Here is a 17,135-nt window from a genome sequence, read left to right as displayed (position 1 = left end):
CCTATACGTGGCTATTGGACTTTGCTATAGTCCCACTAGTGCAAAGACATTTGCAGAGCGCGTCTGCCTGCATTGCACACTCCAACTCATTATAACTAAGCCATTATACTAGCAAACACCCAGTGTACCTAGTGGCATCCTATACGTGGCTATTGGACTTTGCTATAGTCACACTAGTGCAAAGACATTTGCAGAGCGCGTCTGCCTGCATTGCACACTCCAACTCATTATAACTAAGCCATTATACTAGCAAACACCCAGTGTACCTAGTGGCATCCTATACGTGGCTATTGGACTTTGCTATAGTCACACCAGTGCAAAGACATTTGCAGAGCGCGTCTGCCTGCATTGCACACTCCAACTCATTATAACTAAGCCATTATACTAGCAAACACCCAGTGTACCTAGTGGCATCCTATACGTGGCTATTGGACTTTGCTATAGTCACACTAGTGCAAAGACATTTGCAGAGCGCGTCTGCCTGCATTGCACACTCCAACTCATTATAACTAAGCCATTATACTAGCAAACACCCAGTGTACCTAGTGGCATCCTATACGTGGCTATTGGACTTTGCTATAGTCACACTAGTGCAAAGACATTTGCAGAGCGCGTCTGCCTGCATTGCACACTCCAACTCATTATAACTAAGCCATTATACTAGCAAACACCCAGTGTACCTAGTGGCATCCTATACGTGGCTATTGGACTTTGCTATAGTCCCACTAGTGCAAAGACATTTGCAGAGCGCGTCTGCCTGCATTGCACACTCCAACTCATTATAACTAAGCCATTATACTAGCAAACACCCAGTGTACCTAGTGGCATCCTATACGTGGCTATTGGACTTTGCTATAGTCCCACTAGTGCAAAGACATTTGCAGAGCGCGTCTGCCTGCATTGCACACTCCAACTCATTATAACTAAGCCATTATACTAGCAAACACTCAGTGTACCTAGTGGCATCCTATACGTGGCTATTGGATTTTGCTATAGTCCCACTAGTACAAAGACATTTGCAGAGCGCGTCTGCCTGCATTGCACACGCCAACTCATTATAACTAAGCCATTATACTAGCAAACACTCAGTGTACCTAGTGGCATCCTATACGTGGCTATTGGACTTTGCTATAGTCCCACTAGTGCAAAGACATTTGCAGAGCGCGTCTGCCTGCATTGCACACTCCAACTCATTATAACTAAGCCATTATACTAGCAAACACCCAGTGTACCTAGTGGCATCCTATACGTGGCTATTGGACTTTGCTATAGTCACACTAGTGCAAAGACATTTGCAGAGCGCGTCTGCCTGCATTGCACACTCCAACTCATTATAACTAAGCCATTATACTAGCAAACACCCAGTGTACCTAGTGGCATCCTATACGTGGCTATTGGACTTTGCTATAGTCCCACTAGTGCAAAGACATTTGCAGAGCGCGTCTGCCTGCATTGCACACTTCAACTCATTATAACTAAGCCATTATACTAGCAAACACCCAGTGTACCTAGTGGCATCCTATACGTGGCTATTGGACTTTGCTATAGTCACACTAGTGCAAAGACATTTGCAGAGCGCGTCTGCCTGCATTGCACACTCCAACTCACTATAACTAAGCCATTATACTAGCAAACACCCAGTGTACCTAGTGGCATCCTATACGTGGCTATTGGACTTTGCTATAGTCCCACTAGTGCAAAGACATTTGCAGAGCGCGTCTGCCTGCATTGCACACTCCAACTCATTATAACTAAGCCATTATACTAGCAAACATCCAGTGTACCTAGTGGCATCCTATACGTGGCTATTGGACTTTGCTATAGTCCCACTAGTGCAAAGACATTTGCAGAGCGCGTCTGCCTGCATTGCACACTCCAACTCATTATAACTAAGCCATTATACTAGCAAACACCCAGTGTACCTAGTGGCATCCTATACGTGGCTATTGGACTTTGCTATAGTCCCACTAGTGCAAAGACATTTGCAGAGCGCGTCTGCCTGCATTGCACACTCCAACTCATTATAACTAAGCCATTATACTAGCAATTTTTGCTGCCAGTTTAAGGGCCGTAGTTGCATTGTCAGGGATATTTATTCTTTATTATTCTGCTGTTAATAAAGCTAGACCACCACTGCAATCTACACCACCTCTCAATTTTTACTACCACATTTTCAGTTCACAATCTTGTCGCAATCAACATGAGTGGCAAAATGACAGATGCTGGTGGAAAGGGGAAGAGGCGTGGTGGAAAAGGAAAAAAAGGGTTTGTCCGTGGGGAAGGTGGCAAAGCTCCATTATCATCTGCTGAAGATAGACCATCTACCAGCAAAAGTAAGATGTCTACTACTTACCGTGGACAATCCGATGTGCTCCCTTTTTTAAGGACACGAACAACAGGAAGAAAGGTAGATGATGGGCAAAAAAGGAAAATGCTTGAATGGATCTCAAGTGGTCCAACAAGTGCCCTCTCAGCCACTTCAAGTACCGCATCCAAAAAACACCAGTCCTCTGAGTTGTCATCCCAATCAAACTTGATTTCTCTCAGCTCTGAAGTCTCCATCAGCCCTGCACAGTATGGTGGAACTGAGATGGCTGAGTCTGCAGAGCTGTTCAGTCACACTATAGCCTGGGAATCAGAGGTCTGCTCCCAAGCTACAGTGAGTACAGAACAGGAAATGGTCTGTAGTGATGCCCAGAACCTTTGTGACTCTGATTCAGGCCGTGAGGACCAAGTTTCTGAGCATAATGTTGACCCTTTGTCACAAACTGTAACACCTGTGGTTATAGACAATGAGGAACATACTGATGAAGATGAGACTCAGATACCCGATTGGGATGACAACTTAAATATTCGATCAGGGCAAGAAGAGGCTCGGTCAGAGGGGGAGGGGAGTGCAAACACAACAATTGATGATGAAGTTCTAGATCCCACCTACTGTCAACCCACAGTCAGGCACTCGAGGAGGTCAACAGAGGTGGTGGAGGAGGATGCAACTGATGACGAAGTTACCTTGCGCCTTCCTGGACAGAGTCGGAGTACTGGTAGCACGTCTACAACTGCATCCTCAGCCACCACTCTGCCTCTGAGCATTATTCGGGGTGGATCATCAGGTCGCATGGCCTCTAAGCCTTGCCTAGCCTGGTCCTTTTTTGACATACAAAAAGATCGCCCAAATTATGTGATCTGTAAAATTTGTCATGGTTCTCTTAGTAGAGGTCAAAACCTCAGCAGTTTGACAACTTCTTCCATGAATCGTCACATGAATAAATATCATATGGCCCGGTGGGAAGCTCACCGTGCTGCAATGCGGCCTAGCGGAGCGAACCATCCACCGCCTGCCCCTTCCAGTGCATCCGCGCGCTCGTCATCTTCTAGGACTGTGGGGACAGCTGTCACACCTGTTTTTCCACCCACAACTTCCACCACTGTAACCGCAACAGGCAGTTTGCTTGGTAGGTCGTCAGTTGTTTTGGAAGGGGAAACAAGTGAGTGTGTACAGCTCTCTCAGACATCGATAGCACCAACGTTGGATGAAGGCAACATCATGTCTCCGCCTGCACTTTCCTCACAAACCTGCATTTTTCCAGGGACACCCTACTCAACACCGTCTACACACAGCAGCCAGATCTCTGTCCCTCAGATGTGGACAAATAAAAGGCCATTTCCTGCGACCCATGACAAAGCTAAGAGGTTGACTCTATCCCTCTGTAAGCTGTTGGCTACCGAAATGCTGCCTTTCCGCCTAGTGGACACACAGGATTTTAGAGACCTTATGTCTGTCGCTGTGCCCCAGTACCAGATGCCTAGTCGCCACTACTTCTCTAAGAAAGGTGGCCCCGCGCTACACCAGCATGTCGCACACAACATCACCGCTTCCTTGAGAAACTCTGTGTGTGAACGGGTGCATTTCACCACCGATACTTGGACCAGTAAGCATGGACAGGGCACTGGGTAACTATGGTGATAGATGGTGAAGGGTCTGCTGCACAAGTCTTGCCGTCCCCACGACTTGTGTGTCAATCCTCTGTCTGTCCAAGTTCCGCCACTGCTTCTGCATCATCCACCTCATCTGGGTCCTCCACCTCCGCCCCAAGCCTGCCTGGTCAGGCCACCAGCATTCTCACTGCGCAGAAGGAATCACGCACCCCTCATTACTATGCTGGCAGCAGAGCGCAACGGCATCAGGCGGTCTTTAGCTTGACATGTCTTGGGAATAAGAGTCACACAGCTGAGGAGTTGTGGTCAGCTCTGCGGTCCGAGTTTAATAAATGGTTGTCTCCACTCAACCTGCAGCCTGGTAAGGCCGTGTGCGACAATGCTGCAAACCTGGGTGCGGCCCTTCGCCTGGGCAAGGTGACACACGTACCTTGTATGGCTCACGTGTTGAACCTTGTCGTGCAGCAATTTTTAACACAGTATCCCGGCCTAGATGGCCTTCTGAACAGGGCACGAAAACTGTCTGCTCACTTCCGCCGTTCAAGCGCCGCAGCTGAGCAACTTACATCGCTCCAGAAGTCTTTCGGCCTGCCGGTTCATCGCCTGAAATGCGATGTGGCGACACGCTGGAATTCAACTCTCCACATGTTACAGCGACTGTGGCAGCACCGCCGTGCCCTGGTGCAATACGTCATGACGTATAGCCTGGGCCAACGAGATGCAGAGGTGGGGCAGATCACCCTGATGGAGTGGTCTCAGATCAAGGACCTATGCACCCTTCTGCACAGTTTCGACATGGCGACGAATATGTTTAGCGCTGACAATGCCATTATCAGCATGACGATTCCAGTCATTTACATGCTGGAACACACGCTAAACACTATTCGGAGTCAGGGGGTGGGACAACAGGAAGTGGATGAACTACAGGAGGATTCATATGCGCAAGACACAACAACATCACCAAGGTCCAGACGTTCATCATCACCAAGGCGCCAGGCATGGGAGCATGGGGGACAGGGATCAACAAGGGCGCATGGTAGCAGGCGAGATGTTGAGGAAGGTGCAGGAGGACTCAGCAGATGAGGGAGACCTTGGTCAAATTTCAGTTGAAAGAGGTTGGGGGGAGATGTCAGAGGAAGAAAGAACGGTTAGCACCTCTATGCCACAAACACAGCGTGGACTTGGTCCGCATGGCTGCGCAAGACACATGAGTGCCTTCTTGTTGCACTACCTCCAACATGACCCTCGTATTGTCAAAATTAGAAGTGATGATGACTACTGGCTTGCCACACTATTAGATCCCCGGTACAAGTCCAAATTTTGTGACATAATTCCAGCCATAGAAAGGGACGCACGTATGCAGGAGTATCAGCAGAAGCTGTTACTCGATCTTAGATCCGCTTTTCCACCAAACAACCGTGCAGGTGCAGTGAGTGAATCTCCCAGTTGTAACTTGACAAACATGGGACGGTCTCGTCATCTTCAACAGTCTACCCGTACCAGTAGGACCGTATCTGGTGCTGGTAACAGCAATTTTATGGAATCTTTTCATAATTTTTTTAGACCCTCCTTTGCAAGGCCACCAGAGACAACAAGTCTGACACATAGTCAACGGCTGGAGAGGATGATACAGGAGTATCTCCAAATGAACATCGATGCCATGACTGTGCAACTGGAGCCTTGCTCCTTTTGGGCTTCAAACCTAGAAAAATGGCCAGAGCTCGCAACTTACGCCTTGGAGATTTTGTCGTGTCCAGCTGCCAGCGTTGTCTCTGAACGTGTCTTCAGTGCTGCTGGGTGTGTGCTGACAGATAAGCGCACGCGTCTGTCCAGTGACAATGTGGACAGACTGACGTTCATCAAAATGAACAAGTCATGGATCCAGAAGGAATTTACAACCCCTGTGTCATCCTGGGGAGAGTAAATGCTTGTGGATTTGGAATGTGCCTGATGCAAATCTAGCTGTGAAGTGTACAACTAGGGCACAAGTGCTGCCACTGAATGGGTGGGTGTGTGTGGGGCACAATTTTTGGAAAAAAAGGGAGACTCCGCTTGGAGTAACCCTTGCTTGCTGTGTTTTTAAAAGAAGCCAAGATGAACAGAGCTGGGATCAGGAAAGACTTTGCTACCTACCCCGGTGTCATCCTGGGGACGGTTAATTATGGCGTATTTTTGAATGTGCTTGATGAAAATCTAGCTGTGAATTGTACAACTGGGGCACAACTGCTGCCACTGAAGGGGTGGGTGTGTGTGGGGCCCAATTTTTGGAAAAAAGGGAGACTCCGCTTGGAGTAACCCTTGCTTGCTGTGTTTTTAAAAGAAGCCAAGATGAACAGAGCTGGGATCAGGAAAGACTTTGCTACCTACCCCGGTATCATCCTGGGGACGGTTAATTATGTCGTATTTTTGAATGTGCTTGATGCAAATCTAGCTGTGAAGTGTACAACTGGGGCACAACTGCTGCCACTGAAGGGGTGGGTGTGTGTGGGGCCCAATTTTTGGAAAAAAGGGAGACTCCGCTTGGAGTAACCCTTGCTTGCTGTGTTTTTAAAAGAAGCCAAGATGAACAGAGCTGGGATCAGGAAAGACTTTGCTACCTACCCCGGTGTCATCCTGGGGACGGTTAATTATGGCGTATTTTTGAATGTGCTTGATGCAAATTTAGCTGTGAATTGTACAACTGGGGCATAACTGCTGCCACTGAAGGGGTGGGTGTGTGTGGGGCCCAATTTTTGGAAAAAAGGGAGACTCCGCTTGGAGTAACCCTTGCTTGCTGTGTTTTTTAAAGAAGCCAAGATGAACAGAGCTGGGATCAGGAAAGACTTTGCTACCTACCCCGGTGTCATCCTGGGGACGGTTAATTATGTCGTATTTTTGAATGTGCTTGATGCAAATCTAGCTGTGAAGTGTACAACTGGGGCAGAACTGCTGCCACTGAAGGGGTGGGTGTGTGTGGGGCCCAATTTTTGGAAAAAAGGGAGACTCCGCTTGGAGTAACCCTTGCTTGCTGTGTTTTTAAAAGAAGCCAAGATGAACAGAGCTGGGATCAGGAAAGACTTTGCTACCTACCCCGGTGTCATCCTGGGGACGGTTAATTATGGCGTATTTTTGAATGTGCTTGATGCAAATCTAGCTGTGAAGTGTACAACTGGGGCACAACTGCTGCCACTGAAGGGGTGGGTGTGTGTGGGGCCCAATTTTTGGAAAAAAGGGAGACTCCGCTTGGAGTAACCCTTGCTTGCTGTGTTTTTAAAAGAAGCCAAGATGAACAGAGCTGGGATCAGGAAAGACTTTGCTACCTACCCCGGTGTCATCCTGGGGACGGTTAATTATGGCGTATTTTTGAATGTGCTTGATGCAAATCTAGCTGTGAAGTGTACAACTAGGGCACAAGTGCTGCCACTGAATGGGTGGGTGTGTGTGGGGCACAATTTTTGGAAAAAAAGGGAGACTCCGCTTGGAGTAACCCTTGCTTGCTGTGTTTTTAAAAGAAGCCAAGATGAACAGAGCTGGGATCAGGAAAGACTTTGCTACCTACCCCGGTGTCATCCTGGGGACGGTTAATTATGTCGTATTTTTGAATGTGCTTGATGCAAATCTAGCTGTGAAGTGTACAACTGGGGCACAACTGCTGCCACTGAAGGGGTGGGTGTGTGTGGGGCCCAATTTTTGGAAAAAAGGGAGGCTCCGCTTGCAGTCACCTTGTGGTGTTTTACATGACTTTAGAATGGCGTGCCATGCCTATATCTGTGTCTCCTCCTCTTTTTCTTTGTCCAGCTCTTTTGTTTTTGCATAAGTATATGTCTTTGTCACTTTCCCATGTGTTGTGAATTGTTTGTCACCTTTTGGACACCTTTGAGGGTGTTTTCTAGGTGTTTTTCTGTGTTTGTGATTGCCTGCCATTGTTTCCTATGCAGTTCGAGTTCGGTTCGTCGAACGTTCGACGAGCCGAACTCGAACGGGACCTCCGTTCGGTGAACCGGCCTCGAGCCGAACCGGGACCGGTTCGCTCATCTCTACTGTTTACATTTAAATGTCCAGCTGGTTTATTCAGGGTCTATAAACTGCTCAGGAGGACAAACTCAAAACAATCTTTTGATGGCACAAGGTAGCAACAGAAAAATAACAAATCAAATAAATTGCAGCATGATATACCTGCTCAGGATAATATCCAACTCTTTAGCAAGAGCAACACCTCTGGTGGTCTGCACACCTCCACACAGACACCTGAATGAGACTACTAGTATTCATTTTATCTGCTGTTCCACACCCCAAGGTGGAGATATGTGAACAGTCATTCCCATCCATATCTTATGACTGCTTGAATAACTTAGCCGTGACAAGCCCTATTAACTCACTCAGAATTACACATGCTGGATCATGCTTCTGGGTTTACATCAGCAAGGCTACCAACCTCGATGATACATATCTCCCCTCAGGGACTTGTCTGGTGGCGCTCTTACAATATGTTTGGAAATTAATGGACCTCTGAAAACAATGATTTTAAAAGAAACACATTCAACTTTTCTAGTCACCAAACCAATGTAGCTAATCACAGGCTTTAGCAGTCTTCACTTTGAAGCAGGAATGCTGGCAGTAAGTGTTGCACACCCCACCCGAAGTCATACACACACTAAAGCCCACGACTCACTAAGCGACATTGCTAGTGACATTGCTGCTGAGTCACGGGTTTTGTGATGCAACAGCGATCTTGCTAGCGATCCCGTTATGTGTGGCATCCAGCAACGACCTGGCCCCTGCTGTGAGGTTGCCGGTGGGTGCTGAATGTCCTGGACCATTTTCTTCAAAGGCAATGTCCTGCTGGGCAGGACGCATTGCTATCTTTGACACTGTGTGACAGGGTCCCAATGACAACAGATATCATTATACAGGTCGCTACTGCGACCTGTATCGTTACTAAGTTGTTGGTAAGGTCTGACTGTGTGACATCTCACCAGCGACCTCCCAGCGACTTACCAGCGATCCCTATCAGGTCGCATCGTTTTCGGGATTGCTGGTAAGTCGGTAAATGTGACAGAAGCTTAACTTTCTCTGGTGGAGCGTGAAGCCTCTATTTCCACAACCTTGGTAACACAGTCAACGGTAACTACCAACAACAATAAAGGGTAAGTCCTTATCATTCCAAAAAATAATAGTGGGGTTCTTATAGTTGAAGAGCTCAATTTTTGTAACAGGGCAACAAACTCATTTTAAACTCTCATACACAGAAGTATGTGTCTCTATGGTTACAGTACAGACAACATACACATCATATCCATAATCTAATCCTGCAATCATTTTCAAAAGGGAATCTGCGAACAGGACTTCACACTCAACTATTTATATGTGTACATAGCTTTTTTAAAGAGATCTGAAGCCTCTGTCACTCCAGCTCTATTCACAGCCCATCACTGTCACCTTCTGCTTGACTGACAGCCTGTATGCTTTGTGACTTCAAGGAAGGAAACAGTCAGTCAAGCAGATGTGGAGTATAGCGGAAGATATACTAAAGCTCTTCAGACACATTTGAATATCAATTTAAAAGTTGATTTCTCAGTAATGGAGGAACACACTGGCCACGTAAAGGTTTTGCTGGACTTGTCTTTGAAAGAGTTACGTGTACATATAAATAGTAGGGGTGGGGGGAAATCATGCTGATGGATTCCCTTTAAATCTTTCCATAAAACCCCTATTCCTGCCAAAACACAGAAAATGGGCATAGTAACAAATAACTGCTGGATTAGACTACACACAGGGTTTACTTTTAGTCTGTAACTATGGAGACTTACAAATCTGAATTGAAAGCTTTTTAAATTGGAAAATTTGGCACATTGCCTGTATGGTAGATAAGCGGTGAATGGTTGAAGAACACCAAAGTCCTGATGTCTTGTAAATTTTAGTTGAAGGTACTTAGAACCATAAAGGTTTGTGAACTTCCAGATGGGACACGAGTTTATAATTGTTGTTATTTTCTTTATATAGATTTAATTGTGAAGTAATTTTTAGATTGTCTGGCCAAATGTGCCTTACATTGAAAAATAAATTACGGGAGATCTTTTATCTTCTAATTGCTGCTGAAAGTCCTGAAATGTATCGTCTTATAGTTTAAATGAAGCTTTAATGTACAGTAAATATGTAAATGTTAAACAATTTATTTTTTTAAGTTTCATGTCACTGTGTACGGTATATTGGACTGTGAAAAAGGAAGGTGAGGGGGAAAAAATGCTGTAAAAAAAAGAATGCTTTAATAAAGAGAAGTGTTTACAGTTTATTTTTTATCAACTAACAAAATGTAAACGGAATGAACAAAAGAGAAATCTAAATAAAATCAATATTTGTTGTGTCCTCCCTTTGCCTTCCAAACAGCATAAAAATATTGATTCTTTCAGTTACGCATCTACACAGTTTTTGAAAGAACTTAGCAAGAAGGTTGTTCCAAACATCTTGGACAAATAACCACAGATCTTCTGTCTGTTTATGTAATCCCGCATAGACTAGATGATGTTGAGATCAGGACTCTGTTGGAGCCTTATAACCACTTTTAGGTTTCTTTGTTTTTCTTTACATTGAAGATGGCACTGTCATGATCCACTTAGGGCTCTGCGGTGCAGAGCTATTGTTTTTGTTTTGCTGGCTGCTATCCCCAGGGTTAAATTCTGTGGGAGGAGACTATTCCATTGAGCCTCGTCCTGGGGTCACGTTGCCTTATCTGGGAATGGCTTCCCTCTGCACACTGCCAGCGATAGTTCCTGCTCTGCAGCGTATGCCTCTGGTAACTTTGCTCCTCTGATCCTGCCCAATACCCGGTATTCCTTTCTCTGACCTCTTTCTCTCCTGTCCTACCTCACCTCCTCACCTCCCTTTCTCACATGCTTCCTGCCTATTGTCCCATCTTCCCTTCCCAAGTGTACTTCCGGCTCCTGACCTTTGCTTGCTCTCTGATTTCGGCTCTGCTCCCCTCCAGCTCCTTACAATACCTCCTGCCTCCTGACTTTGGCTTACTTTCTGACTATGGCTCTTTTTATCCCTTGGTATCTGCGTTACCTCCCGGCACTGACCGCGGCTTGTCTGACAATTCTATTGCGGCTCCACACAGATCACAGATGCTAGTGACCTCTAATGGGTAAGCTACTCATCACAGTGAGAGGCATTACTCCTCACAGGAGAGTCATCTTCCATGGTGGTTTATTACAGACACTTAATGATTGTCTGTATACTTACAGTCATTGGCATGCTTCAAATAACTTTGGAACCAATCAGATGTCTCCATGATCATATTGCATGATGCATAAGTATCTGCTTATATTTCTCAACACCATGTAATGGCAAAGTTAAAGACTGTAGATGAGGTGGTCGAACATGGAAATTTAGCGCACAAGACAAAAGACACATCATGCTTCCTAACCCCTTAAATTGGAAGATGTCCAGGACTAGCATGAGTTCAGAACTGGCAGCAACTAGTGGGACCAGCTTCATCCATCTACTGTTTGGAGAAATGTGACCAAAAGAGGTCTTCATGGAAGAATTGCAGCCAAAAATTATAACTTTCACAAGTTCTAAAGGCCATGTGAATCAACTATACACGAAAACATAGGAACTGGGGTGCTGAAAAACTGCAGCGGGTGGTCTGGATTGCTATAATAAAACTTGAAACAGATGGCAGTTATTCATTCAGGGTTTGAGAGCCGCTCAATAATGAGTGTCTGCAGGAAATAGTATAGCATGGTGCAGGTTCATTGCAAGTTTCGGGCTGTGTTTCAGTAAATGGAGTTAAGAGTTTGGTCAAGAATAATAGTGTCCAAAATGATGAGAAATGTAGGCAGATACCTTTTTTTTTTAAATCAGTTAATTTTTGTTACACAAAACTACATACAGTTTATTTTTTATTTTTTTATTCAAACAGGAAAAGGAAATAATAACATAAGATACTGACTTATTTACAGGTTAGTTCAAGGCAGTCATGGTATTTGTATATATATATGTCAATTAATCAAGAAAAACAATAAAGCAACAGGAATTGGTATTAACTAGCCTTGAGTAGAAACAATATCCATACATCTAACCAAGAACTGATTCTCATTGACTGATCTGTCATAGGTTCTAATTTCGATGATTCCTTGTTTTATCCTTTTTCTCAAGGTCTAAGTGTAAGGAGACGGAGAATAGAAAGGATTGCTCTATCTCTTAGTATAGGAATGCAATTTGGGAGTATCCAACCAGGGTCCCCACATCGACTCATTTTTAAGCATGGTGTTTCTCTTCTCATACGCTCCCCTCTCCATAAATATATTATTATTTTTATTCTTCAATTTTGTTAAAGTTGGAGGGTTCAGATCTATTCAATGATATGCCAGCAGTTTCCATACCTGAAAAAGAGTTCTCAAGATGCCCAGAGCCATTGGAAAGTCTGGCTATACAGTATATTACAAAAGTGAGACACCCCTCACATTATTGTAACTATTTTATTACATCTTTTCAATGGACAACACTGAAGGTATGACACTTTGATGCAATGTAAAATAGTGTACAGCTTGTATAACAATGTAAATTTGGTGTGCCCTCTAAATAACTCAACACAGAGCCATTAAAGTCTAAACTGCTGGCAACAAAATTGAGTACACTCCTAAAGCTGGGTTTACACACTGCAACATCTCAAACGACATCGCTGTAACGTCACCGGTTTTGTGACGCAATAGCGATGTCGTTTGCGATGTTGCAGTGTGTGACACACATCACGACCTGGCCCCTGCTGTGAAGTTGCTGATCGCTACAAATCGTTCAGGACCATTCCTAGGTCCTTTGTTTCCCGCTGTGCAGCATGCATCGCTACAAAGTTTCAGTGTGTGAAAGACTTTGCAGCGACTTTGTTAGCAACTTCCCTTTCAAAAAGCTGCTTATCAACGTCCCCAACAACCAGCTAGGTCGCTCTGCAGGTCCGGATCGCTGTTGCGTTGTTGGCCAGGTTTGCCTGTTTGACAGCTCACCAGCGACTCAACAGAGACTTAGGGAGGTCGCTGTTACGTCACAAAACCGGTGACGTTACAGCAATGTCCTTTGCGATGTTGCAGTGTGTAAACCCAGCTTAAGTGAAAATGTCACAGTACATGTTGACATTCATGGTTCCCTTAATGAACTGTAGCTGGCCACTCATGATGCTCCAAACCATGACACTCCCACCCCCATGCTTGACTGTAGGCAAGACACACTTGTCTTTGTACTCCTCACCTGCTTGCCACCACTCACACTTGACACTATCTAAACTTGATAAGTTTATCTTAGTCTATTCAGACCACAGACCAATGTTCCAGTAGTCCTATTCCTTAGTTTCTTGTCTTCAGCAAACTGTTTGCAGGCTTTCTTGTGCATCATCTTCAGAAGAAGCTTCCTTCTGGGATGACAGAATGCAGACCAATTTGATGCAGTGTGCAGCATATGGTATGAGCACTTACAGGCTGACTCCACCCCTTTAACGTCTGCAGCAATCCTGGCATCACTCATATGTCTAATTTGAAAAGACAACCTCTGGATATGTTGTTCAGTAAGTGCATTCAACTTCTTTGGTTCACCATGTCGAGGCCTGTTCTGAGTGTAACCTCTCTGGTTAAACCTGTGTATGGTCTTGGCCATTGTTCTGCAGCTCAGTTTCAATGTGTTGGCAATCTTCTTATAGCCTAGGCCAGGGGTCTCAAACTCAGCTGGGTGTATGGGCCGCATATAGGAAAAAAAAAATGAGGGGGGCCGCATTATTTGCAGGACAAAGTGAACATTTTTAATGAATCCATGTTTTTTTTTCTATACATCTTGGATCACTTTTGTAAACATTTTTCGCTTGTTTATTATAACAAATGTGCACTTTTTTTGTTAAGTTTATATACAGAAAAGCATTTTTAATGTAAATAAAAAAGTCATGCTTTAGGATTTTTTTTTTTTTTTTACATTTTATCACCTTCTTGTAATTGTTTTACAATTAGCAGCATCATATAGTAATCTTAGCCAAAATCTTGTAGTAATGTGCCCATCCGTGTGCCCTGTAGTAAGGTGCTCATCCTTGTGGTATTGTGCCCAGTAGTATAGTGCCCATCCTTGTGCCCTGTAGTATTGTGCCCAGTAATATTGTTCCAATCCTTGTAGTATTGTGCTCATCCTTGTAGTATTGTGCTCTGTAGTATTCTGCCAATTCCCGTAGTATTGTGGCCATCCCTGTAGTATTCAGCCCATCCCTGTAGTATTCAGCCCATCCCTGTAGTATTGTGGCCATCCCTGTAGTATTCTGCCCACCCTTGTAGTATTGTGGCCATCCCTGTAGTATTCTGCCCACCCTTGTAGTATTGTGGCCATCCCTGTAGTATTCTGCCCACCCTTGTAGTATTGTGGCCATACCTGTAGTATTCTGCCCACCCTTGTAGTATTGTGGCCATCCCTGTAGTATTCTGCCCACCCTTGTAGTATTGTGGCCATCCCTGTAGTATTCTGCCCACCCTTGTAGTATTGTGGCCATCCCTGTAGTATTCTGCCCACCCTTGTAGTATTGTGGCCATCCCTGTAGTATTCTGCCCACCCTTGTAGTATTGTGGCCATCCCTGTAGTATTCTGCCCACCCTTGTAGTATTGTGGCCATCCCTGTAGTATTCTGCCCACCCTTGTAGTATTGTGGCCTTCCCTGTAGTATTCTGCCCACCCTTGTAGTATTGTGGCCATCCCTGTAGTATTTTGCCCATCCCTGTAGTATTCTGCCCATCCCTGTAGTATTCTGCCCATCCCTGTAGTATTGTGGCCATCCCTGTAGTATTCTGCCCATCCCTGTAGTATTATGGCCATCCCTGTAGTATTCTGCCCACCCTTGTAGTATTGTGGCCATCCCTGTAGTATTCTGCCCACCCTTGTAGTATTGTGGCCATCCCTGTAGTATTCTGCCCATCCTTTAGTAATACGCAAACAAAAAAAAAAATCTCCTCACCTTTCCTCCATTCCCTGTGTGCCCATGATCAGTACTTGCAGAGTTTTGGATGCAGCATGCTTCAGCTGCGTCCAAAACCCTGCTATGTATGGTAAAAGCACAGTGGGCATGGGATTTCTAAAAATCCCATGCCCACTGTGTGTGTACGGCCCGCAGTGAAAACGGAACTGCGGTGTGGCTTCCATAAATTCACATGCTGCGGCGTCTGAAGCGTCCTCCCTAGGCAGAGCACAGCGAGGAGACCGCAGCGGCCCGAAGCCCTGATCGCAGGCACGGGCAGCTGCGGTCTCCTAAGGAGTAGACTTGCGGCCCCACCGATCAGGACGCGCTGTGTCCAGCACGCAGCGGGTCCTGAACTTGAGCACGTACCTTACCTGCTTGTCGCGGCCCGTGATGATCGCGGCTCTGTGCTGAGGGTCGGCGCCGGCAGGAACTTCACTGCATTTGAATCCATTTGCGGTGCAGCGCAGAGGAGCTGTGTCTGGACCAATGGCTGCTGCCTGCCAATTAGATGCAAGGAAGTGACGTCGCTGTATGACGTCACCTCCTTGCATCTGATTGGCAGACAGCAGCAGCAACTGGGATAGAACTGACAGCTCCTTGCGCGGCACCGCAGATGGATTCAAATGCAGTAAAGTTCCTGCCGGCGCCGACCCTCAGCATAGAGCCGCGATTTGTCACGGGGTCTGCGGGCCGCAACAAACAGCCTCAGGGGCCGCATGCGGCCCGCGTGTTTGAGACCCCTGGCCAAGGCCATCTTTATGTAGATCAACAATTTTATTTTTCAGACCCTCAAAAATTTTTTTGCTTGAGGTTCCATATTGAACTTCCAGTGACCAGTATGAGAAAGTGTGTGAGCGATAACACCAAATGTAACACGTCGACTCCCCATTTACACCGGAGACCTTGTAACACTAAGGAGTCACATGACACCAGGGATGGAAATGGCTAATTGACACAATTTGACCATTTTCACTTAGGGGTGTATTCACTTTTGTTAACAGTGATTTAAACATTGTGTTGACTTATTTAGCAGGCACACCAAATATTTACTGTTATATAAGCAGACCACTGGCTACTTTACATTGTATCAAAGTGTCATATCTTCAGTGTTGCTCGATGAAATGATGTATTAAAATTTTTACAAAAAAATACTCACTTTTGGGATGTACTGTATTTCCCCCCCAGCAGACCCAATATACATCTTCTGGGCTCTAGTTCCAGTCTCACCCCAAATAATGTCTCCACAACATTCCCCTCCTAAAGGCTTTTATCAAAATGCACTCCCACGTCATGTGAATTAGGTGACCATTCTCACTACCACACATAGGGCATTTTGTGTTTGGGTGGGCACCTATTTTGAAAAGGAAGCTTCTGGTTCTATATACCCTGTGAACTATATATATTTGTGATTTACCGGGACTCACAAGGAGATAGCCTTGGGATTAGTTCAAGGATGTCTCACCATTTTTCCAAAGAAATATCTCCCAGCTCTGCTTCCCATTTAGACGTAATCTCCGTTGTATTTGTCTCTGAATGAACAATAGTTGTTTATAGATACGCAAAATTAGCCTTGTAGAAAAGTACAAGGATGTGATAGTGTCAATGACTGAATGTTCACAAATTATAATTTGTGTAATAATTAGTATAGGTGATAGTTTATTTTGATAGTTAAAGGCATATTAAGGTGTTAATTGCAAATATTAATGCAAAGAAAAGTTTGTGGGATAAGCCAAACTCCAGATCAAATTGTTCAAAACGTTTAAAGATATTTTCCTAAACTGTTCAAGTCTGCTGATCCCTTTTTCCCTAATCTGTGAAATCTTTTAATTTACAAATAAATTTAAACACAAAAAGGTACACATAATTAGTATTGTCACATCCAGAATGACTATAAACATGTCATATTATTTAACCCGTATAGTGAGTAAACCCCATAAAAAAATAAATGTGCTAAAAATATAACTTTTTCATCATAGTAGCATAGCATAAAAAAATGTTCAAAAAGTTGTATGTGAAAAATGGTATCACAGAAAAAAAATCATCTCATCATGCAAAAAAACAAGCCCTTATATAGATGTCAGCAAAAAAAAAAAAAAAGTTATAGCTATCACAATATAGTAATAGAATTTGTTTTTTTTATTGTTTAATAAAACTAGTGTGCAAAAGACGCCACATAGAAAAAAACCTATATAAATGTAGTACCACTGTGATCGTACTGATCCGAGAATAAAGTTTG

This window comes from Anomaloglossus baeobatrachus, chromosome 1 (genome assembly GCF_048569485.1).
Source record: "Anomaloglossus baeobatrachus isolate aAnoBae1 chromosome 1, aAnoBae1.hap1, whole genome shotgun sequence".
Lineage (NCBI taxonomy): Eukaryota > Metazoa > Chordata > Amphibia > Anura > Aromobatidae > Anomaloglossus > Anomaloglossus baeobatrachus.
This window is presented reverse-complemented; position numbering follows the sequence as displayed.